This window comes from Anser cygnoides, chromosome 2 (genome assembly GCF_040182565.1).
Source record: "Anser cygnoides isolate HZ-2024a breed goose chromosome 2, Taihu_goose_T2T_genome, whole genome shotgun sequence".
Taxonomy (NCBI): domain Eukaryota; kingdom Metazoa; phylum Chordata; class Aves; order Anseriformes; family Anatidae; genus Anser; species Anser cygnoides.
The window spans coordinates 41,053,156-41,080,910 of NC_089874.1; the positions used below are offsets into that span (position 1 = coordinate 41,053,156).

Here is a 27,755-nt window from a genome sequence, read left to right on the forward strand (position 1 = left end):
CAGTCTTCTCTGGGGGTCTAAAGAAGACTTGACTTTCAGCCAGGTAGGTTGACCTTGCTGTTCAGAGCTGGAATAATGAGGAACCAACAATCACCATGCTATGGTTACCTGTTGCCCAAGACCATCCTAAACAACTGAAAATTCACAGCTGCTTTACTGGCGAAGGTATGGAAATGCTAAAAAGAAGCTGTCCAGAAGCTATTATCCTCTCCAGCGACTGGTGAATCCACAGACAGTCATCTCTATAGTCCTGTTTTTCCAGCATTTAGGTTACAAAGCTCTGCTTTAACGAAGAATTAACAAGATTAAAAGCTATTTTGGCTAGTAGGCCTTCAAGTTCCATTACAGCAGGTTGTATTTACATTATAAATATTAATGTCACAATTTTCCTTGACTTTAAAAATGACAAAGAGAAATCCATTTACTTTTAAAATAAAAACTGTACTTTAAAAGTAATTGCTTCAAATCCACACTTATTTTTCTAACTTTTTACAAATTCTATTATTTGTGCCATTAAAGAGAAAAGCTAACATATTATTCTAATGTACGGATTTCATAAAATTCAAGAGAGCTAAGCAGGTCTGAGAGAAAGGCAGCTAATACTCTCTGTGCATGACATAATCACATGCCTTAAACCTAAATCTTTTTTCCCTCGGAAAGGTATTTGAGGATGCCATCTCTGCAGGGCCTGACCCAGGGCTACCAAAGTCATCGCCATGACTCACACTGAAGGTAATGAGAAACCTTCCCTTCACCTCAGGCTTGAAAATCTGACCTAAGCTCAAGAGCTCAATTAAGAGAGGCACCAAGGTGCTGAAAACAAGCCTTTGTATGTATTTTTGAACTATGAGCATTCACCATTTTTCTGAGTACTGCCTAAAATGACACAAAACACAATTTCAAATCTGGGTGCAACTTCAAGCTTTAAATGCAATGCATGAAGGTGGTGAAATGGAAAGTTAGGGGGACTGGGGTATTCATCCCACATGTCTTTAACCAAACACTGTAGTTACAGGTCGAAGCTGCCACTTCTGAGAGTGGAGGTGCAAACAGCTGCCTAGAATTTCCTCAGCAGCTCACTGAAGAGGAACCCAGAGAGCAGGCAAGCTGAGACAGCCAAAATGAGGGGAGATTAATTTCATCCTTAGGTTCAAACCAGACGCCTGATTTTAATCATTGTCTGTATGTCTTGAGTAAGCACAAACTATATGAGAGCTAAGACTTGGACATTCAAGCCTTTGATCAGAAAGCACGTATTTTCCTGCTTGCACCCTCTCCACTGTATGAGAACAATTACGGTTGTCTTGTTCACCCTTGGTGAGCTTTATGTGAGATGGCAGAACGAAGATGGCCAGTGTCTTCAAGAACGAATGTACAGTAGATGTCGGTGTACAATATCCCCAGCCATTGCAGGTCATTACTGAGTCCTGGAATGAAACAGGACAGACTTTGCTATATTACCTCTTCCCGGATGCCAGTCCCAACCCAACACATTACAGAGCTGAAAGCTGGCAGTCTCCACTTGCTCGCGATACACCCAGAATGCGTATTTGTTCCCCAGAACATTTTGTAAAAACTGAGTCAGTGGTGCCAGGTTTTCCTCAGAATGGCAGATGACATCCATGACAGCAAGGCACTGGAATGCAGGTCTCACGGTACCTCCCATCCAAAACTAAAGCAAAAAAGTGCTATGAAAGCAGAGGCTTAATATACGCATCTAATGAAAAAGAGAAAAACAAACAAACAAAAAGCAAATTGTGGTGAACTAGTCCATAGCACAATAACTCCTTCAAGATCCCTCTGAGATTTTTGGTTGATGTATTTCTTTCTTCATTTTTTTTCTACCTGTGTGGCGCATGCCCTAATTTAAGTCCCTGTTTGCCCCAGTGAACAGTCCCAGCACAGTGCAGAGCTGTGGCTACAGACTGCGTGAGCAGGTAATACGTCCTTAAGCTCTGCACACAGGTGGAAAGCTACACAAATACCCTAAGAAGAAATAAAATGGTTATCTGCCATTTGAAAGTCAGTGCGAAGCAAGCCTAAAGAGGAGAGTCATTTCTTCTTGTTTATGGTACAATAATGATTTTAAGGAGTATTGCACAACTTGACATAAGCATCAGGCCAGCAACTCTGCTGGGAAGTGTTTCTCTAATGGCACTTTTGGTTGCCTTTATAAGAAATAGATAACAAAACAGAAACAGGTATTGCTAAGAAGTGCTTTGGAAAACGTCTCCCTATGCACAATATATACAGCACATATACATCTTCACTGAAAAGCAACTACAGTTAATTAGTCCTTGCAGCTGCCTAACCTCTCTTCATCATTTTTGGAGTGGTAAACATTGCTACTGACAATAAAAACACTTGCTAGTGATAACCAACTATGACTAAACTCAAAATACTGTTGAATCAAGACTTTCTGGCTAAGCTAAAAGAATAAAAGCCTTAATAAATTGTATTTGCTTTATTTTCTGGAGCTAAGGTCAAACATGCTGAAGCTCCAGGGTTTTTCTGAAGGGGGGAACTGGGCTAAACTCTGATTAAGAGACAAACTGACAGATTTTAACATTTGTTTAGTAAATACGTAGTGATGTATCAAAACCATTCTGTTGCAATAGCCTTTTATGTTTATTTCTACCCAAGGAGACTGGGAAAAATTCAATCCAAGTACTCAGATTCAAAACTACAATCTTTCACATTGAAAACATCTGAACGCATGAGTACCAAAAAGAGGGAAAATGCTATTTTCCACATTTTGGACACTCCATAGGAAAGTTTAATTTACATTTTTGTATTTTTAGAAAGATAATGGTATTTGCATGTGGTTTTTTTTTCCTCCAGCATATCACAGATAATACTCAGCTGTCAGGTTTATGAGGCATTTGCCGTTGTAACTCAACAGAGAAATCCTTCGTTACTAATGGAGAACAAATAATGGGGATTTACAGAGCTGTAATTATACTGAGAGGGTTTATGCATAAAGATGCATTAAAAGAAATACTATATGCAAAATCATATTTTAAAGAAATCCTCCGAGTATTATCACTATTTATGCTACAGACCCTTCTGCAATGTTTCCATAAAAGGGATTTTAACCGCGTGTCCTCCCTAAAGGATGCCTGCAGTCTCTGCCAAGGTCTCCTACGCAGGCTGAATTTGGTAGCATATACCTGTTCTAGTTAGCACACGGAGATAAACGAGCAGAACAAACTCCAAGCTCAAAGCAGTAAACCACACCAAAGGCAGATGATGCACCCCAGCAAGCTGCCAAAGCATGCCAGGTGCTGTAAGTCTTGGCAGCAACACGGAAACAGAGACCAAAGGGTCCCCACCAGCGGCCGTCGAGCAGCTGCACAGCTGCATGAGCAGAACAACCGACCTAGGAGCCCACTGCAGCTACCGATCACGTCAAGTGCCATCAGCATGACAAGGAATAAGAAGAACGTGGTGCTGAGGACAAAGACCACGCTCTCGTGTTTGTGCTGGACCAGCTGTGTAAGAGGCATTGGTGTCTAAGGATGCTCCAAAGCAGGCCAGGGGCCAACTGCCAGCCAGCTTGTCCCAAGACTAGAGAAACACCAAAGCAAAGACACCTTCAAGCATCCCACCATCTGCACTAAAGAGGATGTTAAGTTTCACTTTGAGTTTCCCGTGAGAGGATCTAGCTTACAAGTTATTCTACAATACGGTACACACTCTTCAGTTAGTGATGGATACCACTATTTCTGTTCTTATCAAGTCAAGAAGATTTCCACATCTTCTCACAATCAAATACTGAGTCAGAGATCAGAAAAAAAAAAGTCAAGATATTTTGTATAAAGTTATCCTGAGATCTTTTTGACCCTACTGGCTTACTGTTAAACTTACTGAAAATGGGAGAATCTGACTGCTCGTTATTCAAGAAACTCCAGTAAACTTAACCGAAATTACTTTCCCAAACCTCTTCTCTAAGATCAGTGATTAATTATCATAGTTCAAATTTTGTTAATAATTAATTACTGGTAGGCAGTAGCATGTGGAGTTATGTACTGGATTTTCAGGGTTACCCTTCACCACTCAAAACAATTACTAATGCTATATGGGACAAAAAGTACACCAGTTGATTAATTGCTTTGATGGAGAGAGGCACTACCAGCAGCTAGATGGCAAACAGGAATTCTAATCCAATGCAACAGATGTCAATACCCTGAGTAATGTCTCCCATGTAGAAATTAAAAATATATGTACTAATTACAATGTTTTGACTTCTGGCATGGATCCCTGAGCTAGACAGGGATGCAGGATGGCAGTGCGATGGAAACGTGCAGGAAGAAATACGATGGTATGAGGCACGTGCAACAAACCCATGGCACACAGGGTATTGGCAGGGGGGAGAAATGGGTACCATCACCGCCACACTCCTCCCAGGTCAGCATGGAGCTGATGGGGGAAGTTGATGCTCAAAGCCCACTTGTATAGGAGGGGGGCAAAGAAGCAACTTAGAGAGAAAAGCGGGGGGAGGCAGAGGACTCACTGTCCACAGTCAATATTAGGCACGAAATATCCTACTTTCTTGTTTCTATAATTATTTCAAAAAAGGCTCTCATAGCATGTTTTGCTTCATGGTTATAAGGAAGGAATTCTCTTCTGCAAATGCACCAGAAGTACAGTATGACAAAGCAGCTGAATATTGCAGCTAAGTTACAATGGAACAGAAATTTGCATTTTTTCATGTTACAAACCAGAAGAGCTTTTTTTCCATATAATATTTCAACATTGCCTTTTTTTTTTTTTTTTTTATTTCAGGCTCAATCTATGACGTCGGTATTTGGGATCGGTCATATGGGCTATGTAATGGAAAAGCTCCATAACTTATCTGAATCATTATTTTATTTTGTTCTCCTGTGGTTCCAATTGTTCACTGTTAATTAGATCCAGCCACAAAATCTCATTGTGCAAAAGGCATACTCTGTTTTAATCAAAATCTTGGACTGCATTTTGGATGGCATCTTCAACAACTTGGACAGAATATTCTGTGGTTTCCTCACCGATGAAGAATCAAAACGATTAACTATGAACATGTCTTCCAGTGAACGCTGATAGCTATTAACAGGTTATTTTGATGAACTTCTGCATGATACATGGAATTATTCTAGATTTTCTTGTATTTTTTTACATGATTTCTTCACTCAAAACAATACTGAACTGTAAACCTGCCACATAGGATGTATCCATGGTGAATTCCAAAATCATTTTTGAATTATTCATCTTATGCTATCTTGAAAGTCATGTTGTAAACACAAAAGATGGCTGTGCTAGTCTCATCTATTTGAAATCAGACCTTTTTACTTATGATTTTGAAATGATTTTTACCATTGTTTTAGCACTGCAGAGAAACTGTTTCTGAACAAAACATGCCAACAAGTGAATGCTTACGGACCACTTTTGTAGCCGTGCTTCGGTGACAAGGTACTGATTCAGGTTATCCTCAAAGGTGTTTACTGTTGACAAGATCTGAGAAATGTCTCCTCGGCAGGAATAAACACAGTGCTCCACTTTTTCCTATCGATACATAATTTGTCATCGAATGGCACTCCCGATCGCAGTGCAGCTGTTCTGAGAACCCTCCCGAGGTTCTACATTTGCCCCCCGATATGTACCCATCTCTTTTACACCACCCCATCCAGCATCCTCCTCCCAGCGTCCTCCCCCTGCTGAATCACAGACCGAGGAACTGACGTCTGCTCTTGCCTGATCACCTGCTCGTAGCAGCACGATCGCTAACTGCAAGCAAAAAGGAGAAAGAGCCACTACACCACTGGGTGCTGTAAGGACAGTAAAGAGAAAACTGTAGAGAACCTTGTTATCCAGACAGAATTGTCTGGAGTTCAGGAAAACAAGACCATCTCTAATGGAACCTTGTTTCCAGTAAGAACTGAATACCATCTTTCAGATGTTTTAGGTTACGCGCTAAGATGGTCTTACGCCAAATCATGAGTCACTTCTGAAAATTCACGATCCTGTATCTAGTATCAAACGCCAGCAAAAAATAAATTCCTGTAACTATTATCAAAGTAGCACCATAATTTGGAGAAAACGAAAAGCCCATTTGGTTGTTTTTTTCCCCTAAAACAAAACAAAACACCACAGCAAAGATTTTCCACTGACAAGGTGGAACAAAGGGAATACACACATGCAATAACACACAAAAATAAGCCTCTTACTTAAATGGGGAAATATTTTACATTTCTCACAACTAAACACCTTCTGCCTGTATTTTAGAAGAAAAATCAAAATAGCAGTAATAAAAGTTTGTCTACTTTTTGACATGGGGGTACATATGCTAGCTATATCAGACCATTTCAAGCACCGCACCTCCAGAAGATTAAACCAAACTTATCATATTTCTACCACTGCATATAAATGCTAAGGGTCAAAATTCCCCAAAATGTACCCAGAAATACTCTCATTAGCAGCGGTTTGCCTCGCAAGGCTTAAAGGACTGACATTCCACAGGTCTCTCGTTCTGCTTTGCCCTGAGTCTGCATGCTGTTGCTTCTGCTGCCCAGCACCAAATCCTGCGCTCGCACTCAAAGACAACAAAAAGCAGACACCAGCGGGAAAGCAGCTGCTTCCTTGTCGCACAATTTCTGCATTAGTAATTCCCAGCCACTTCCATAAGTGACTGACAGACATAAACTTTCTGAAAAAATAAAAAATGAACATAGCTGAAATTGTGTCGGTTTAACACTACGGCACAGAAGACAGCAGCTCTATATGCCAGCACAGCAGGAAAAAACTAAATTGCTTTTAATAGACAAGCGTTTAGTACAACTTGTATAATCCGCAGTGACATTTCCCCCCTTCTATTATGTAAGCCAAAAGCTAAACTTTCGCTTTTATACAGTGTGCTGGCTGTCTCCAACAAAGTGGGTAGGGTGCTTTATCAGCTTTCTCTCCATTTTTGAGATATTTTAGCAGCAAAGGAGGAGAGACTTATCAGATTCCTCAGGTCCTTTCCGCAACTACTGTCTTCTGCTGTGCTGTGTTTATGTTGCTATGCAGACATCAATTCAACGGGCTTCGACAGGCACTGCTATTTGTTTATTTAGCACAGCTCATATTTTAAGTCTAAGAACCTCTATGAGCAGTTGAACTCTCCGCAGAAACTCATTTAAAAGATAAAGAAAAATCCAGGAAATTCCACAAAGAGATGGGATTTCAAAAGTCAAGAAAGGTCTATACATTTTGCTAGTGCAATCCCCTAATAATCTTTTTTTGTAAATTTAAGGAAAAAGGAAAAAAAGAAGGAAATCAGTAGAGACATCACAGTTTTTGTAACCACCCAGGTATCATACAGAAAGTAAGAATACCTACAGAATACCTATGAGTGCATCTGAAGTGCCTATCTTGTCCTAAGTTTCTGCAGGGAACAAAACCTAATTTTCAGGGGCACAGTTAGAAGTCCCAAATGTTATGATTTTGAACACCATTTTCAACACCAAAGACAACTCACGCCTGTGAACTGACTGAGCCTTGTTGCAGATCTCCTGACCCAACACCTTCACACAACTCCAAGGATGCCCTGGTCGCCCACATGCAGCCCTCACAGCCACAATTAACCATGAAAAGACTCTCAAAATAGCATACAGCAGTGGATTCAGAGAGATCGGGAACTGCTCAGAAAGAGAAAAACAGGTAATGACAGACCTGTTCTGGTGGAAAGTCAGTTTATAACCCCAAAACATTTAAATTAATAGTCAATTATTTCCCTATCTTTCTGTCCATCTATCTACCATTATCCTCCTCAGTGCTGCCACAGGCTAAATCTGGTATCTTAATCCTAACCCTTTCAAGATAGCCAGCTCCGATAGACTTGCTTGTTTTTAATGTGTTTTGATAGACAAATAAAGCTCTCTGAGTGCCAACAAGTCTGCATATTTAGGATTCAGTACTCAAAGAAGCACTTGATTAAAATCTACTGATTTTGCAAGACAAGTTCATAAGGGCTATACATATAGCACATCAAAAGACCTCATCAGTCAGACATCAGAGTGCCAGAGTGAGGCATGAAGCATAAAAGAAATCAAACCTTCAAAAACAACGAGCTCTAGACAAATTGATTAGGCAATACTGGACGAATGAGTCTTACAGGAGACACTTTATGGTGTCTATATGCCAAACATGTTTACGATTTCTCTTAAAAATATCATCCTGCATTATTCTGCTAGCAGCAGATAGCTCGTGTCACGTCTGCCTTCCCACACTGTGTATCCCACAATAAATGACACTGCCGTTACGAGACAGCATGTTCCTTCCAGGTACATCTCACCTCCCAGGCGAGCACTGAGAGCGCCCTACTGGGATGTTTCCGAAGCCAGCCCTCAGCAGCCATCTCCAACTTGCTCCACCAGAGGCATGCCCTCACCCCTCTGACAGCACTGCGGGGTGGCCCATCAGCCTGAAACCCCCCTCTCCTGAGGGAGAATCAGGCATTTTCTGAACTGTACAGCCAACAGCACCACGCGCCCTTCAGGCGAAGCCTCATCCCAAGAGCACTAGGTGCACGGAGGAGAGCTGCAGCAGCTCCGCTGGCTGACTGAGCGGGGCGGCTTGCCCATGGGAGCCGGGCTCCCAGCTATCCTCTTACACGGCCCGGAGCAAACCCGCCAGCTCCACGGCGACAGCATCACAAGGCAATTCGCAGGAACACGGCATGAGAAGGACAGAAATCCACAAAGCCACTAACAAACGTATTTAGAAATCTCGGGATGCTCAGGCACGAACCAGTGGAGTTCAGACACAAGATATACCATGTACCAGAAAGGGATCCCTGTCGTCCACCGAGATTTTATACAGAGGTTGAGACCCACTGTGCCCCTGGTTTAAGAGAACTGTGTGTGCAGTCAGCACCTGCTGATGCTCTACCTTGTTTTGTTTTTGTTTTTTTTTCCAGAAAATAGATGCTGAATTAGTCAAACAACAGCCTTAAATTGTCTTGGTGCAAAAAACATAGGGGTGGGTAGTACTTCTGTTTCATTTTCTTTCAGATTGCTTTCCAATTTTATTTCAGGCAGGTCTTGAGACAGCACGGCTGAGTGCAATCTCTTACCTCCCAGACCGACCCCCGCTGTGAGCAAGGTGCTCCCACCACGGTAGCACCACCAACATTTTCCCCTGTGACTACTTATGCCCAGTTTTACCTTCTAGAGGTCAAAAAGCAAGGAAGAACTTCATACGCTTAACTGGTATGCCTCCTCCTAAAAAGGATTATACAGAAAAACTGCAATTCAGACTTAATAAAGCCTGCAGTCTTTTCTGCAGAGGCTTTATGAGTCCTATAAGCGTAAGAGAGATTTTCATTTATCAGGCAGCATACAGGGAAGGGCTTTTCATGAGGTGATTTTGAAATTCTCGGTCAAAGGTTAACTTGGTTAGTAACTTCAAAGTACAGAAAATCTTGGAGGCCAAAAGAATACAGGGGCAAGGGCTGCCCTAAACGTGAAACTTGGTGGAGATGTTACGGACCGGAGACCAGCCCCTTACCGCACATGAAGCAGCTCCCTGCACTTGCCTCGCTCTTTGTTTCCCTAAGAAGTGAAACGAAAAAGTCCATCTCTGAAAGTTTAAAATATAATCAGATTTTTCTGGCTCACGGCAGTGAAGAAGGATAGGCAGTTTCACTAATTAAGATCTGAACTTCTGCTTTGACTTCAGCCTTTCATGATGTTACTAGATATTTAAAAATATGGTACTCACTCATTGCAGGGTGCAGCTCCCGCAGGGCAGTGAGTAATGGTTTTACTCTTGCTCCAGTACTGGCAGCAGCATGTTGGACTGGAAAACGAACCTCTATTTCCTATCTATTTTTACAATCAGTTTATCTATCATCTGCTTAATTCTTACTCCCATATGTATGACAGAAACAAAGCACTTAAGTCTTGGTACTACGCTGAAATACATTCGTAAGGCTCCCAGTGACTCAGACAACCAACCAGCGACACCGACTTCTGAGGACAGAATTTGTCCCTGAACAGCAAGTCTGTAGTCCACATGAAAAATTCATGAGTTAAATCTTTTCACTCCTTTTATAAATAGGAGACAAAATGAGGGAGTCATCACAGGGAATGATTCAAAATCTAAACCTAGAATATCATTTTAAGGAAAGATCCTAGAAATAGAGACAAAGTATTCCTTTCACATAACAGGAAAAGGAAAGGATTAAATTATTTTCTTTTTATCTTACGCAGGGCTTTTTGCTTTCTTTAGTTGAAAAAAATATAATATACCAAGCAAACATAGTAGTGCACAAAATACAGAGCTGTACTATTATATTCTTGAGTATGTTTTGCTGCAGACCTGAATTCCTCCATGTTACCGAGTTTTGGTTTACTCGCAGGCTTTCATGTTTCTCTGAACACAGCCATTATTTTGGTATTTTGTAACTAGCTCTGTATTATGAGGTGATATTAGCTGTGGGGGTGACAGCTGGCAGGAGCTTTTGAATCGAAGGGTCTCTGTCTAACTGATACACATGCAGCTCTGTATTAGCTCTCACAAGATGCAGTGTTTACTAAAGATGATTACCCATGAGTAAATAATGAGTCATGATATCCTTAAAAAAAGCAAACACACAGAGTTAAAGAATAATTTCCAACATGGGTAAACAGACAGCACTGCAAATTGAATCAGTTACATGCATTTTTTTCATAATAAAGTGTTAATTATAAAAGCTATAGAAAATAACCATAATTAGATGAAAATAAATTGGAAGATCTTGGAAAGACTCTCTCTATTTTCATATGCCTGTAAAGCATCATTTATGGACAAACAGACAAATACAAATGTACATATATACAAGAAAAAATGGAAGAGGGCTTTTCATTTGGATGACACAGTGGAAACAGGCCATGGTAATTTCATTATTCTTGATGGGTTACTGTACTTACAAACAATACAGACCATTGAAACTCCAGATATTGATAATCAGGATGAAAAGCAGTACAGTAAATCTAACATTGTAGCATGCAGTCAAACTTCTCGTTTTTGCTACATGTTATCAGAAGACTTCTAGCACATTTCCTCTTTTATACTTTGAGAATTTATTGCTGGGGAATTCATCTCCAATCACTGACTGTGGTGAAATATTCCCCCCTTCATTATATGTTTCCAAGTTCATGGTTAGGCTCCAAGACTTACTCTGGCACAAAGGGAAAATGAAGGTTATGAAAAATATGCTTATATGATGTCCATTCAAAATACCATTAGTTTGTAAGGTCTTAACCTGCAACAATCTGCTCCCAGCCCTTCTGAGCAACCTCCCAGACACCTGCAAATCTCATAAGCCATTTTAAAAGAAAAATTAAATGTAGGCTGATGATCTCTGTGACATCCTGTGACATCTTAGCATCTGTCCAAATGGCGGCTCTGACACGAGCAAGAAACAGTCACGTCAGATTTGGGAAGTTGTAAAGAGCACTGAATTTTTACCATTGCAACTGTGAATGAAACCTCCGTTCAAGGCTGCCACCACGTTTTGGGGGGTGACGGATCAAGCAATAATATGTAGACATTATATATATATCAGTATTAAATATATAATATTCATATATATACATGTATATGATTGGAATATATACCAAATCTGATAGTTCTGGCATGGAGACAGTTGTCCTTTTTCCCCTTTCTTCCCTGTGTTTTTCTCCTTGCACACTGCCGAACTGCAGTCTCCCATGCTTTGACCAATCTACAGTCTACATATTGTTATTCACAGGTCAGGTTTTTAAGATGATGTGATTTCACATCATAAGTTTTAAAAAACCTTCTTAACATCTTAAGTAGCGTTTTTTAGAAAAGAACCAGACAGCTAGTGAGACGGGCAAGCACAGGGAGGATCACATAACCTGTCATACAAGTTTCTTAAATTAAAGACACTTACACTTCTGAATCAGGGTCACATGCATATGTAACCTGCAGTTCTAAGTGGTACTGCTCATTTTTAGGCTGATTGATGATTGCTAAGATCACTGAAAAGGTATCGAGTAGCTTTAGTAGACAATGATCTTAACAGAAAATATGACACTTCTTCCTCAACAATCCTCAAAACTGAAAACACTGCCATAAAGAAAAGGAGGAGGAGGAAAACATGAATGCAGGCTGAGCACTTCAACCAGAATAAAGACCCCTTTAGGGTACTTTAACTGCCACAGTCTAAAGCTGAAAGGGAAAATGAAATAACACCTAAAAAGTCACATGGCTCTTTCAAGATTATGTACACCCAACTAGGCAAACAAAATAGAATCAGATTTTTGCTGGTTTGCTTTATATTATAGCAAATGTTTCATTAAGAAAAATATAACAATAGGAAATACTTCAATGTATTTTCCTTTCTTCTTTTCATGATGTAAACAGTTCATTTTTTCAATGTTGTTATACTACACTTAAATTAGGTCAAAGGCATTGTTTAGTGTTCAACACAAATAAAACCAAAACATGTCACAACTATGAAAACAGTCACACCAGAGGGGACTGCAGTAGCTGCCTATCCCTCATCCTACCGAAGTAGTTTCATTCTATACCATACAGCTGCTAATGCTTTATACAACTTAGATCTTACTTTCAAAGTAATAACACCATCCCAGCCCGAAGTCTCACTTGTGTTCCTTCCAATAAAAGATCCTGTTATTAAAAATCAAAAGCACTTTCACTTTTTACAGTTATTCTTTACAAATATTTGCAGACAATTTAGACACGTCACCAATATACTTACGTAGGCACCTTTCAGTCTTCACTAATGCCATTTTCCTTTCACTCCCTTTACTGTTTTTCCAGCTCCTCCCTGAACTCTCTCCTGTTTAATCTCCTCTGGTCAGTAAAAATAATAAATAGTGAGGAGCACAGAGCTGGAACATGGTGTTCTAGAACCAGTCATATGTGAGCCATAGGGAAATGGTACAAGGTTGAGAAAAGCTGTGATCTCCACAGAGCGACGTCATGACCTCTATTTACAGCCATAAATCTTATCAGCAAAGAGACAGCGTTCTGCATGATAGTGCATTGCTTCATTTTTTCTTCCTGTATTATTGCCATGCCTGTCTTTGCTTTACCAATTCCAGTTACTTCCTCCAATTTGATAATGGCCTAACCAAACAGGGATCTGTCCTATCTGTCCAAGCAGACGACCAGATTTTACTGTCTACACAACCGGTTCAAAGCAGGTAACCCCTCAGGGAAACATCAAGGCCCAGGCACCCTCATAAAGTCAAAATTTCTTATGTCGACCAAAGTGACAATATTATTCCTAACTAACAATGGGTAATTCAGCAGAAACATGAACTTCAAGATAATTTTTGACAGAAAATGAAATTGACTCAAAAATATAATGCATTTACTGATAGAAATCTAGATATTGATCTATAAAATATTCATATAGAATATATATAACAGATGTATATATATTATCTATTATGTTATAGATATAGAAATATCTGCTATGCTGTATATCCAGAGAAAACAAAAGAATACAGTACTTTAATTTGGTAGTTTCTCTTATATTTGTTGAATTACGTAATGTTGATGAGAATACAGCCTGGATTAAAAAGGGAAGAGCATTAATTGCTTTCAACCACTGGCTAACTGACATATAAAGGTATAAGAAAAGGATTCTTCTGCTGAGTTTTCAAAACCTTTCACCAAGTTTTTCACAAAGATATCAGTAAACAAGAAATGCAACAAAATTCGCTAATGAGATTCCATTTTACATTAGGAAAAACAAAACAAAACAAAACAAAATGTGATATAGCAGAAGTATGAAGAAAAAAAAAAAAAAGCAAGAGCTCAGTATAAATTTAATCCCTAAATCAAGATATTAAGCTTGACATATATACAGATGCAGATGGCTGGATATACTGATTCCAAATTTAGTACTGTAGATAAAATGATTTCCATCTTAAAAGCACACTGTAGCAGATCATTTTCCTCACAAAACTGTTGAACTTTGGAAAATATTAAGCTTCAATTCACTGCTCACCTACCTTTATTTTCACCTTTCTCCTTTCTCAGGCAGTAAGAAGCGCTGAAGCCAATCTCAGCTGTACTTACATATAAGTTTCATTTTTGGGTCCTGAGCCCTGGTTTCAAACATTGCAGGAAGATGTGTAAATACACATTTAAAGATACATAATACTGACTGAATTTCAAAAATCAGTGCTGGGATCGTAACTTCTTTTTCATGACATAACACTTTGGGACACTATTTAAACTGCTGATCTGTCTTTGATGCTCACCAAGATTTTTTCACTTTGAAATGAGACAGTAATTCCACTCCATTGATATTAACAGTTAACTCATTCACACAGGAACTGAAGAAACACATCTTAAGTAAATTAACAGTAAAGTATCACAAAGTCTGCTGGCATCTGTTGGCTACATCCTCGTACCTTAGATTCTCCATTCTGATAATGTATAAAAAGGAGTAACACCAGCCATTGTTTTTTCTGACTCGATTAAACAGCCTCCATCCAAAACTACAAAAAGCATATAACAAACATGAATCCCCAAAGATTATCCTCGATACAGATAAGCTCTCTATTAAAAACTCAGCTCAGCAAAAGTAAGCGTTTAAACTGTAACTTCTGAGCTGCCCATCTGCTTTCCCCACTTAGCCCTTCTCTCCAGATGGGAAAACAGGTGAGGTCTTGAATTACTCATATGTCGCTCTGTAGTTTTACCCACACCCTTCTTCCTGTTACACCATCACCCAAGTGTTGTGAAATTTGGATCTCCTAGCAGAGATTGCAGGTCTTAAGCTTCACACAGTAATAGGTAAATCTCAGTCCTATTCTATCTGATGCCTTGCAACATCTGCCAAGTTGTCTCTCTCAAATTCTTCCTGTATACTGCTCTTTCTGGGTTTCAATATTTTACTCTTCAAGAAGACAAAATGATACTGATGTTTTCATAAACCTAATCTGCAAATTGTTTCAAACTCTTTTAGATCATATTACTTTACAAAGCAAACAGTAATATTATATTGCTCTCATTTCTTAAATGCAGCCTGGCCTAGAACTGCACAGGGCTTACAGTGCGTTTGCTTCTTCCAGCTACCCCTGTTCACAAATGGCTTTCATTGACTTGAAGAGGTCTTTGCAAAATTATGGGATGCTCATTCGGAGCTATTTGAAGGGGCAAGATCTACGACAAGATTAGGCATGACGTACCAGGAAACCCTTAGCAACAAAACATTAAAAAATAATAATAAATCAGACTGTAGATTTGATCTTTTAAGTTTCCACTTACAAGTGGTAAAGCTCTTCCTTTAAATACCTTTCCTTCTCCATCATTTCATTAATACAGCTGCAGAGTTATGATCATCAAAATGGACTACGGATATTTCTACACAGACATGCTTTGAAGAGACTGAGCTCAAGTTATAACTTGGCATGGAGTTGAACATCCCAAAGGGGAGCCCAAGCCTTACATTTTACTGCGTGTTATACCTGCCCGGACAGCAAGCACCATCCTGTCAACAATCCACTTCCCCTTTGCCCTCCACCTCCAAGGTGAACTGCTGACAAGCCTTCCTGCTGGTCTTTGCAAGTTGAGGAAATAAAATATGTAAAAAATACTGAGAAACTGAAAGCTTTTAGAAAAAAAATCAGCCTGCAGTATTGCTACCAAATACGGGTTAAACTAACATGCACTTATGTTTCAGGCACAAGTTTGCAGCAGCTGCTTGTGGATGTTCTCAAGCTACCAGCAAAGGTAAGGAGATGTCTGGCAAAGGACTTGGCTGCCAGCCAGTGTCCACAGTGGTCCCCACTGGGGTGCCTCATTAGACAGTTTGGTAATGAGAGAGGGAAGATTGCTTGATTTCAGGTTTTGTGGCTACAGCTCTACCACTTTCTTGCCTTAAGAATTTGGGTTTCTCACTGGAGAGAAACATGGAACCCAAGAAAAAGACCTCTGGAAAAGCTCTGGAACCAAGCTGGGCAGCAAAGGTCAAGGTAGAGGGGAGGGCAAGGGTTCACAGAGTAGTTTGCTTATGTAAATTTGGCTTTTTACACTTATATTCCTGTGAACAAAGCATGATCAGAAAACTACTCCTAAGCTCAGTCAAGTTCTGGCTACTTTTTGCCCATATGACTCTTTATATGGGGTCAAAGGTGCTGATCTTGAGCACTGGCTCCACATGTGCAAAGGCAAGAGTATGAATTCTGGTTCTAAATTTGAAACAAGCTGGCAACTTCAACACGTGCATGGAAAATATGTGTAGGACATTTTTATAGTCACAGAGCAGCTCAAGTTGTTTGTGTAGACAGAAGTGGTAAGATTTGCTCTCTGTTATTTTGGTATGAATTCATAATATTTTTATTGACTTCCCTGAATTTATTATAGGCAAGACTGGTAGACCAGCTTATTTTTAAAGTGTGCTCTACGCTTCTCATCACATTGATCTATCTTAAATTATTTATTACTTCACTCATGCTCTAAACATGTGAACTGAAATTCCCCATATCAGACTGCCCATCTTGGGATGAACTTTTTCGGAAAGCTTCAGTCAGAGAATGGCTGTGACTGGAAAGCACCCCTGGAGACCATCTAGTCCAAGCCTCCTGCTCACCCACCTCACGCCCAGGACCGTGTCCAGTAGGGTTTTTACTATCTTCAATGATGGTGATAGCGCAACCTTCTCTGTGCAACATGTGCCAGTATTCAACCAGTCAAAGTAGTCTTGCTATTTCTGCGTAAGTACCCAAATGAAACAGCTGTGGTTTTTTTTGTTTGTTTGTTTTGTTTTGTTTTGTTTTTAGGTCTATATGCAAAACTTTAGACTCTTTCTTTCAACTACTCGAGTTCTCCTATTCCTTGGAGCAGAACTTGTAATCTGGCAAGCAAGGCCAATATGTCATGAATTAACCCGTTATTCCTGTGAAAACCTAGTCACAAAGGGAAAAAGATGGAGAGAGGGTGCCAACGTTTATTTGTGATCCACAGAAACTTTTCAAATATTTGGGAAAAAAAAAAAAAAAAAAGAATTGTTTCATTCAGCTTCTTGAATTTACCAGCTATCAGGCATTTCAGAAGACCTAAAGACATCTGAAAACTGAAGAAAGCATGCTAAATACACACGTTTCTCCACATGCGTAGCTCCATGCCAGGTAACAGGCACTGTTAGGAAGCCATTGCAGAGCCTGAGGGCAGAGATATGGTCCTGGCTGCAGAAACAACTGCGGCTGGGGCTGCCCTGTCCCCAGGAGAGCCCCGTGCCACCGGCAGAAGTTCAGCGCCTCGCAGCCAGCTGGCCACGTGCCTGCCCCATGATGACCCATGGACAGCAGCCCATCAAACCCAAACAGACTGGGGCAAAGAGAGGTCCAGCCTGGCACATCGACCCCCCAATCTGGGGCTTGCTCGTCCCTTTGATTTCATCAGACCAGAAGTGTGGCCTGGACAGGGTGGAAAGGCTTCGTCCATGTCACATCGTCCGGTTTGGAGCTACAAAAGCTCCTCAGCAACAGACAAAAAGTGCTGCCAAAGCCTGGTCACCGGGCACTAACCCTTCCTGTCTCTCATGAGAAAGGTAAAGGAAGGGCTTACTAATGAAGAATTTATTATTATGCAGTTGGGGGGAAGTGCTCAAACACTCCACAACCACAGCTGACAGGTTCGATCCCAGCCGAGGTTGACCAGAAACGGTGAACACTGGCAGCAGGCAGAGCTGAGCCCCAGCCCATGGCCTCCTCACCCTCACCTAACTTCCTAGGACAGTGAGCACTTCTGCAAAACAAAAGAGGGTTTTCTGATGTGAGGCCTCTTGAAGGCATCACAGCAGCAGATCCTTCTGCCTCACAAAACACAGTGCCACCACCCGCTCCTTGGAAAGGACCCTGTCAGAGACAGCCAGGCAGTGCATGTGCGACCCACTTACAACACTTACAATGGCTTACAACAGTTGAATGCTAAGCTGGAGAATAAGGTTTGATACCTTCTTGGTGGACATCTTCTAAGTGGTTTTCAACTCAAAATTCACAATAATCAGTGACAAATTATGGTTACATGTGCAACTCGCAGTCACAGACCACATGCTCCCCATATTGTACATAACCAACTGCACTTCTCGGGATCTGTTGTTCAGAAATTTTATCGATTGAAGTAATGTTAATAGGAGCTGTAGTTTTCAAACACAACTATCACTACACACTAAGTACCCTGAACAGTGAAGCTCTACTGTCCATGAACTCTAAACCTTAATTTATCTGCATATTCTCAAAGATCCTGGAATGAAGGCTACATGATCAACCTTAATTTTAGTATTTCTTTTCCTTAGTGCTTGACATTATAACCTTAATAATCAGTAACTTATGCAGTTAAAGAGATGATCCAAGTCATCTGGCCCAGCTAAGCTGTTACATTCTAGTCACAAACAGCACTTCAATAACCCAAATCACTTCAGCAAGTCACATCAGCCAAATGGTACAACATAAATTGCATAGAGTTCAACAGGGCATATGAAGTACTCTGTGTTCCAGATATAATTCCCTGTATTTGTAGAAATAAAATTGTACATTAATATTTAACGAAAGTACTCATTTTGCTTCAAAAAAGAAATTTGTCACAAATGCTTTATAGGCTAACACTCTTTTAATGCAGATATGCATGTATATTATGGATTTACACAAATACAACTGTACAAAATCTTTCCCTGTTTACCTAAGCAGATAATGTACATCACCTTATCTTTTAATTTTTTTTTCAGATAATAAATGCAGTATGGAAACTAATACACATGCGTTAAAAAACAAAGCTTAAGATAAACCATTCCATTTTCTGAAGCCACGAACAAAGTCACTCTAAGCCTTACACAAAAATGCTACAGGTCCTAACTATACTTGAAGCACCTTGCGCACAGATGCACCCTATTTTTTAGAAGTTGTTTGATATATATTAAAATTGAAAGAGAAAAAGAAGTAAATTAATAAACCATGGAAATATATGTTTTTAAACTTAAAGCTAGAAAACAGATGGTATGATGTCATGCAATGCCAATCCCACCTGTCAAGAGTGGCAAGGAAGTAGGCAGATGGACCAGGAATGACAAGGCTGTACTAAAGGCCAGAGAAAAAAATAATACTAAGGAAGAAATGCCTCCAATTTATTAGTGCTCATTCTTTTTCTAGGTAGGAAACCAAGCAGCAGTAGCAGCAGCCCTCCATACCTGCTGACATATAGCTCGGCTGGAGCATCCGGCAAGTAGTGGGCATAGATGGGTCAAGGGAAATGATGCAAAGTCATGGGTGGGAGGTACAGAGTTAAAAACATACTAAGGGAGGCCAAGGTGCAAAACCAAGAGGGTGGAAGAAAGATGTGAAGGTCTGCATGAGAGAGGAAAAGGCCCAGAGTTCAAGAACACTGTACAGCTGTAAGTAATGAGAGCAAACATGTCATGTCTGACACCATGAAGCAGTCTTGCAGCGATGAAAGTAGCTGTTCTAACCCACAGAAATATACTTTTCTTGTTAGTATTTTTAATATAGATGGTTTATACATATGTGTGTCAATAAGATATCAATTACTGAGCAACTGTCCAATGATCCAACAACTTATTTAGTTGGAAAGTACTTCTAACTTTCCTCAAAGAGCTCCTTTCTTTTCTGACACCAAAACAGTTCTTCCAAAGCATATCCTACAGCCAAGTAATGTTGCCGTACCTGTGCATTGCAGTTAACTCCTACCAACTTCGATGAAGTAATCCAGAAGGCGTCCAAACATCAGTGTTAAAATAGGCAGAAATAATTAATGATCTTCTCTCTGAGTTTAAAAAAGTATGCATTGTGTATGCAGACGTATAAGTAATCTGGTTCTACAAGTGCTAACTTCACTCCCTCCTCATCCAGCAAAAGAAAGACTTGCATTTTGACTCTAAATTCACTTCAGGAAACACTGATCTCCTTGCCCTGTTTTCTACCTTCCTATTACGCAGCTTGACAACTGGTCCTTTTATTTCTTCCCATGGAAAACAGAATCCTAATTTATTGTGTTTGGTTCACCGGAGGACACAGAACAGCTCTGTAATCTAGAATGATCACACTGCTTTCATGCATATAATCTAATTGTAACATAAGAGTATTTGCCACTTTAGTTCATCAGTAAAAATTACACTTCTATGTACTAAAGATATGTGAGGACATACAGTAATTTTTTAAACTGCAGTTTATTACTTTATTCTCTGACCAATTCATTGGTTTAAGTTTCACAGGACCTTTAATTTCTAATAAACTACAATAGATTAGGATAAAATGAGATTTTTATGATCAAAAGCATTCCGAATTGGATACACAATTTAATGTTCATATTTTAAAAAGGCATTTTATTTGCTTACAATTTCATCCTGCCTAGTTTCAGGCTGTTGCACACATCTTGGCAATGTGACCATAAATTGAAAAGGTTAAAAACAGAACCAACTTTTTCAATCAGTCTTTTTACTAGCATTGTCCCCCTACCACAGCATGATTAAAGTAGTTGTGATGAGTAATGGAAACGATGTCGTTCACATGTTGTGAATTAAATGAGAGAAACAACTTATGCAAGATTCATTTACTTTATTCAAAATGTCATCTCGGACCACAAACAGCTGATGAAATAACAGAGAATTGAAATACAATTCTTTAATCTTTACACAGAAATTAGGTTTATTTATAGTCTGCCCTTCATTTTCATAACAAAGCTTCTTGTAATACATGGGTTACTTGTTTAGTTATCCCTGTAAAATATGTAAAATCCCAGCTCATCCCAGAGAAGACAGAGTATTCCTCCAATGCTCAATGACAAGTTCAAAAAGCATCAAAACCAGCATGGCCACGCTAACAGCTATGTTGGTAATTCTGCTCACTTCTTTGATGGGTTAAATTAATTCAAGCAGACCCCCAGACTTACATACCTACACTGCACTTGCCAGTACAGACTTCCACAAAGACCCGGGGGCCTTTCTTCAGGTAAGCAGATACAAGGAGTACCTTCACAGCCTAGCAGGATTCTGCTGTTGCAAACCTGGAGTTACTGGACAGCATTCATTTATTCAAATGGAGCCATGTAGGACAGAATCTAGTACTGCATATGTAACCATTTCCAAAATTTAGAAAGGAGGGGACAAAGATGAACAGTGGAAATACTAGGGAAATCTTTCCTGACTGGCCCCCTCTGACAAATTTCATAAATTTAGATCCTGACCATACACTCCATAAGCCATTGCATCTTCTGCCTCACTCCATGTGGGCGGGAGGACAGCCCTCAGCATACCTCCTCCCTTCCTCCAGATGCCAGATTCTCATCTATTTTGGAAATCCAGCACGCAGAAGGACACGACAGAAGAAATAACACATCTCCGCATTGCTACTCTGCACCCTGCTCTACAGCTCTGCCTTCTGCTATGACAGAGATCTCCAGTTAAAGAGCGAAATTGTTTGCCTGGAAGAATTAGCGCTTCTCAAGTCCGATAAGGAAATACAAAACACGAGGACCCATAAAAATTGTGCTACCTTCCTTCTAATGGCTTCCCTCATCCCAGGCTATTTACCTGAGCTTCTTCATATTCATGCCTCTTTTGCCTTCCTCAACTTTTAGTAATAAGCAAACCCCAAATCAGTAAACCAGAATACGATGGAGAAGAGATAATGAGCTCCAGAGTTTCCTTTTCCAGCAAGCCAAAATTCCTGGTCTCACCCTTCCTGTAGCAAATGAGATTCTTGCTGGAGGATGTCCTGCCTCAAATCAGGTGGCTTTTTTGAGGTTTCATCTCTTGATTCCCTTCCAAACAGAATCAAATTTCAAGACAGGCTACATTAGACAATAAACTCTGACAATCTTCCATGATTTAAGTTTAGTAATCCTTCTCCTCCCTGCTTTTCTCTTGGCTGGATTTTTACATAAAGCCAAGAGGAAAAATCCTGCTCATCATCAACAGGGAAGCCAGGAGGATACATGTCTACCACAGGTATGTGTTACTCTTAAAGCTTCTTTAAGAAGCACCGGTATCTGTTACCACTTGCAACTTTCTCCCCTCCACATTAAAAAAAAATATAAATAAAAGCAAAAAAAAAAAAGCAGGTAACAACAGTATACTGAACAAGAGAAGTACAATACACACATCAGAGAAAGCACATCTCATGACTTCAGATGTTCTACTGCCATTAACTCTTTGAAAAATACCTGAAGAAACCTGTCCTCTGGAGAAGCAGCCTTCAGTGAAAGCAGATTCACTTTTTCTAAGTCTCCTACTTTGGGGGAAATTTGGAAAAAGCATACACAGGGTCCTCACATAAATGGAAATGATCGTATAATAAAATTAATAGCACATCCTACAAGAGGGTGAACCAAAGCACCAAGCTTGCTTCCTATTCAGCAAACTGCAAGAACGTTCCCGCACAGGACAATGAGAAAGCACAACAAATTTGGCTTTATATAATGACTTGGATACGCAACGATTCCAAAAGCACTGACCAGTTCAGAGGAGACATGACGTGCACGACACCAGTTCATGCAAGACTTGATCCAAACCCCCTAAAATCACACGGGGGGGTTTCCATCAACTCTAGCAGACCTTGGTTCAAGCCATTTCAGCTCTGAACATCACAGCCCGTACAGCTAAAAGCTGACACGAACCGCATCGTTGCGTCCCCCCTCTTGCAGGACAGAGCCATGGAACGACGGCGTTTCGTCGGGACCATCACGCGGCGGAGACCTCGGTTTCACCGCAGATTGCTCCATCGTCAGCGAGTAACGGGGGAGCGCACGGACTCACCCGAAGGTCATAATTAGCTGAAGGAAGGCTGAGGCCATTTCAAGGGCCCCGGGACTGTTACGAAGGGTGATTTAGAGCCGGTTAGTAGGAACACAAATAAATAAATAAAAGTCTGGTGAGGAAGGAAGTAGGCATATCCAGTTTCACAAAACGTTTGTTGTTATTGTCCCTTCAACAGCTGTTCTAGGAGAAAACGAAGGGCTGTGCTTCCCACTGACTTAGCCCAGCTTCTCTCCACGATCAAGTCGGTTTTAAAAACGTTATATGTTCAAGGGTTTATGTGACATACTGTCCAAAGTAAAGGAGGGAACCCCAGGCTCCCATCGTAAGGCAGCGCCGCTCGCTCATGGCATTGCACTGATCACAAAAATGACATCCTCCCCACGGACATTTCTCATAAATAACAAACCCTCTGCTCTGCTTCTCCTCTAAGCTTTATTCCGAAGCGGGAGCTGGGGAAACAGCAACCAGAAAAGCCCAGCGCGCTGTCTCGGCGCCGAGCCGCTCCGCTCCGCGGGGAGCCCCTCGGGCACGCCATGCCCCCCCTGCCCTGCCGGTGCCGTGCCCGTTCCCGGTGCCGGGGTCCCGGCTGGCCCCGTCCCCGGGCTGGGCAGAGCAGGTGCTGCCGTGCCGTGCTGTCCCGTCCCGTCCCGTCCCGTCCCGGGCAGCCTGCCAGCCTCCCTCCGCGCTCCGCGGGCTGCCGGTCGGGGAAGTCGGACGCAACTTCACCGGGCGAACTCTCCGGCCCCCAGCCCCCTTACCGGCAGCCCGCCGCCGCCTCCCCGCCGCCGTGACCCGGCTTCCCCCCCTCCCGGGGGGCCCCGCACCCGCCGCGCTGCGCCCCCCGGCGCCGCCCGCCCGCCGCTCACCTCCGGCCGCCGCCACCGCCTCGCCTCGCCGCGCCTCCGCCGGCCCGCGGCGCCCTGCGGCCCGGCCTGACGCAACGCCGCTTAGCGGGGCTGCGGGGGCACCCGCGGGGATGCGGGGCTGGCCGGGGGAAAGATCCCGCCGCGGCGGCCGGGCACACGGCGAGGAGGAGGAGGAAGAGGAGGAGGAGGAGGAGGGCTCCGTGCGACCAGAGGCTGAAGGCAGCGCAGCCTGCCAGCTGCTGTCCTGCGGGCACCTCAGGCGGCAGACACGCGGCCGAGGGGCTTTCTGTGCCCCCGGTGAGGGGACGCAGCACCACAGCACGACACCGAGGGGTGCGGGGGGCCATGGGGCACCTGGGGGTCTCTGGGCTTGGGGAGCCAGCCCCACAGGGAGCAGGCAGGGATGAGGCACCTCAGTGCTGGCCTACACAGCTGGGGTGGTTGGGTCTCAGAAACGTCTCGCTGAAAGGTTTCTTCCTGCTGGTGGCAAGTACGGGGGAGCCATACGTTCTGTGACCTGTGGTCACACTCAGAAGGCTGTGCTAAGAAGAAGACGGCAGTGCATCCCGACCACCAAGCGGTCCATAATTCGTGAGGCGGGGAGGGAAGGGGAAATACCTAGGGTCCCACTAGCAGCTATCGACTTGGAAGGAAGATGGCGGCTGAAGGCACAGGCGTGATAGCAATAGCTACTTGAAAGAATAAGATCGGTTTGTTTTTCCTTGAGGAATTACAGGAATATTAAACCCTTCTCGCAGTTATAAATCATTTAATGCAAATCACTTAATCCAAACAGAATTTTTACAGGCTCATGAGGCTCACTCATTTTGCCAAGAGTGAGTCATGTACAAATAAAATGAAACCAACAAAGAAAAGAACTCTCATACCATGTGTATGTGGGTGATCCTTTGAAAAACTTGTAATTATTTTTTAACTCTACCACAGCCAGGAAGACAGGTTTGTGAAGAAGGAGTGAACGTCGATAACTGAACTGCAGCCCATCGGCATGCAGTTTTTCCTTCACCCAAAGCCATAACACAACAGGTCCCTTGTCAGCCCGACAGCAGTAATGGCATGACTAATGCTTCAGCAGCCCCTGAACACCCGTGATTTCAAATCAAACTGTGTACTGACATACTACGGAAACAAAAGACTTTTAAAAAATGAAAATAATGCTAAGTGATTAATACTTGGTAGAAGAATGCAGTAGGCAGTTAATCCCTCACTTAAGGGTTAGTTAAGGACATGAGTTAAACTTCATTCTTCGCTCACCATGTCATAAATACGTGCTGCTAAACACAGCACACAGTGAGCCAGTGGGGCAGTGATGCACTGCTCTGAAATGACTGAAATGTGGGGACACGGCGTCACGTGACGGTGACAATACGAGCCCTAAGTTGTGTCATCGTCCCCGTCACACGAACCGCTCCACACCACCATCCACTGACGGCAACGGCAAGTGCTGGCGGATACCCGACAGGCACAACGTTGTGACGCCTTCTAGTGCTGCTCCCCGCGAAAGACAAAAACATGGTTAGGAAGGGATACGTCAGTGTCTCAAAGCGCCCCGCCAGCCACTGACTTTGCATCTCAACACCAGGACATCTCTGCTCCCGGTTCCTCACTCAGCTGCAGCCGTTCCACCTGCCTGGCCAGAGGATGTTACCGTGCGTGGACTGCAAGTCCCTCACAGGCAGTAGGGCAGGACTGGGGGAAGCGATGGAAGGGGACCCAACGGCATTTCAGTGACAAACGAAGAGGCTGGACATAGGGTAGTGCAGCTGTGTGGTCTGGACACCAGTGAAGCACAGAGCCCCGGATTTAGGTGATCCAGGACCCTAAGCCCTCTGTGACATTATGACTAAAAATGGCCATAGCCATTTTTACTCCCAGTGCATCAGTTACTCATGTGAGTCATGAGTTTGTTCCCAAACACAAGAGGCAGAAACTTCCCTCAATGTAAAAGCAAGCTAACGATGACCTCTGTAAATGACCAAAAGCTGGAGCAGGAGCGCATATGACAAAATCCAGCTCTGAGGTGAGCTGGAAGAGTATCTGCAAATCTTTCAAGGCATGAGGCTCTTCTCGATGAAACAGTACTTTTTCTTTTGCATTTTAACGTAAAGAAAGTACTTGGTACCGTGGTGGATTTCAGCTTTTTATTCCTATTTACTTTTCATCATAAGTATTTTTTGCCTGGCTTCCAAACCAACACATTGGGGGTGGGCAGGCAGAGGAGAACTTTAGTTCAGCTGGACTTTCTAACGGCAATGGATGTCTTGAATCTACCATCGACTTGCAGATTTCCTTCTTATTGGTTATTTGCTTGTTTTGCCCTATAGATCTTTGAATTGAGATTGGCTGCTTAGCAAATCCGTTCATATACAAACGGATTTGTCTTTCTTGGAAGTATTAAAAACCTCAGCTGTTTTTTTTTTGTTGTTTTTTTGGTTTGTTTGGTTGGTTTTTGGGGGGCAGCCACTTATTTGCTTATCCACCAGCAGGCAGATAGCACAGACCAATAGAACAAGACAGCAGCTGAATCACATGGCCACCATTATCTGGTGGACAGGGGAGCCCCTAATCACTTGCTCAAGGAGGGTCTTACAAAACATTCAGTTTTCCCTACTATTTGCAATTTTCCAGACCTCTCATTTCCTCAAGCCTCTGAAATAGCATGCACCACAGTGCACGAGAAAATGGAGTTTGAAGACAAGATCAGTTACGGTACAGCAGCCCAAAGCTTCAGTAATTTAAGATTGTTGTGGAGTCTTCTGATTAAATGAGAACCTTACCTTTTGGCAAAGAAAATCCAAATTGTTTCATTTTAAAAACCTTACAATGAATGTGGAAATCAGGGAAGCATAATTCACGTTTTGGACTACCAGGAGTGACTCACCACAACAATAAGCATCCCATGTGGGTCCCTCTTTAAACCATGAATGACCAGTGCTTATGCATACATCAAAACCACCAGGCAGTACTTGAATACAACGACTTTAGAATAACTTCCATTTATTATTAATGATAGCTGAAGCCAGTCTGCTCTAAATGCCATGAAAGACTGAAACATTTTAGTGGAAACCAAAGGTATTTGGCCAACATCCTATAGTCTTTGTGTGGGGCAAATATCCATTTACTGTAAGAATTCAATACTAAACCACTAATACTATATATTGTTTAACTGTAACTCTTTCCATCTTCGATTTCCAGTTTACCATACAGTGCAATCTATGTCTGTTTCAAAACTTCTGGGGAACCTAAAAATAACCTAATGAAATAATACTTTGTTTTTGCACAGACATCCAATTCCATTCTATCATCAGAATTCAAAGGGAACCACAGCAGATGTGTGAGAAGAGAAGAGACGTATGAAAATCCAGGCAAACAGAAAAGAAAAATAAATAACAAGGAAGAAAGCAAGTGAAAGAAACAAACCTAGAGGCACAATCTAACCTCCCAATACACAGTCCACATCACCACACATTTGAACAAATATCCATTTTTGATTTTGCATGAAAAATCCAGCAAGGGATTTTTTTTCAAGCTATTCAGGGATGCACGCGGCACACAGGAGATTAATGCTTAGTCCACAAAACCAAATGAACAAGGCAACAAAATATGCATGGAAAGAGAAACAGCAAGATTAAGTTATCACCAAAAATTTTTTAGATCTGTGTTTCTAAACTGCAACAACAAAGTATTTGGGAAGGCAGTCTGAGCTCTCCTACACTGAAGCAGGCTTCCAGACTAAATAGGAATTTGTGCATATTCTCCTTTTTTATTGCAAAAACTGTTTTACTAAAAAAGGCTATTTGGACTGTCATCAAAGGATGATGTGGAGGTTCAAAAAAGTTCAAAACAGACCAGACAATTTATGGTCAATAAGTCTATCAATGGCTAGTAAACATGATGATGCAATCCAGTGAAATCTCTGGCTCAGGAAATTCCCATAACCTCTGACTGCCAGGAGTTAGGAAATTCTACACTTATCCTATTTCTTCCAGTCTTACAGTGAACATCCTCTACTTGTCAGCAACAGTCAAAGGCGACTGGGCTAGAAGGGCTACTGAGTAAACAAAAATGGTCATTCATCCTTCTTATCTTCT

At 41.8% G+C, this 27,755-nt stretch overlaps 1 protein-coding gene across 4 annotated transcripts in view; it reads right to left on the minus strand.

Moving 5' to 3' along the window:
* The window catches only part of THRB (thyroid hormone receptor beta), a 166,852-nt gene that overhangs the window by 131,332 nt on the left and 7,765 nt on the right, over positions 1-27,755 (minus strand). Inside the window, exon 1 of one of the 4 annotated variants that reach the window (XM_066991914.1) lies at positions 23,647-27,031. The exons of 2 other annotated variants lie outside the window; for them this stretch is intronic. The gene's annotated coding sequence lies outside the window, so the exon portion shown is untranslated. Of the gene's footprint in view, positions 1-12,748; positions 12,866-23,646; positions 27,032-27,755 lie in introns of those variants that run through there. One more of the 4 variants, XM_048076049.2, reaches the window with a different exon arrangement.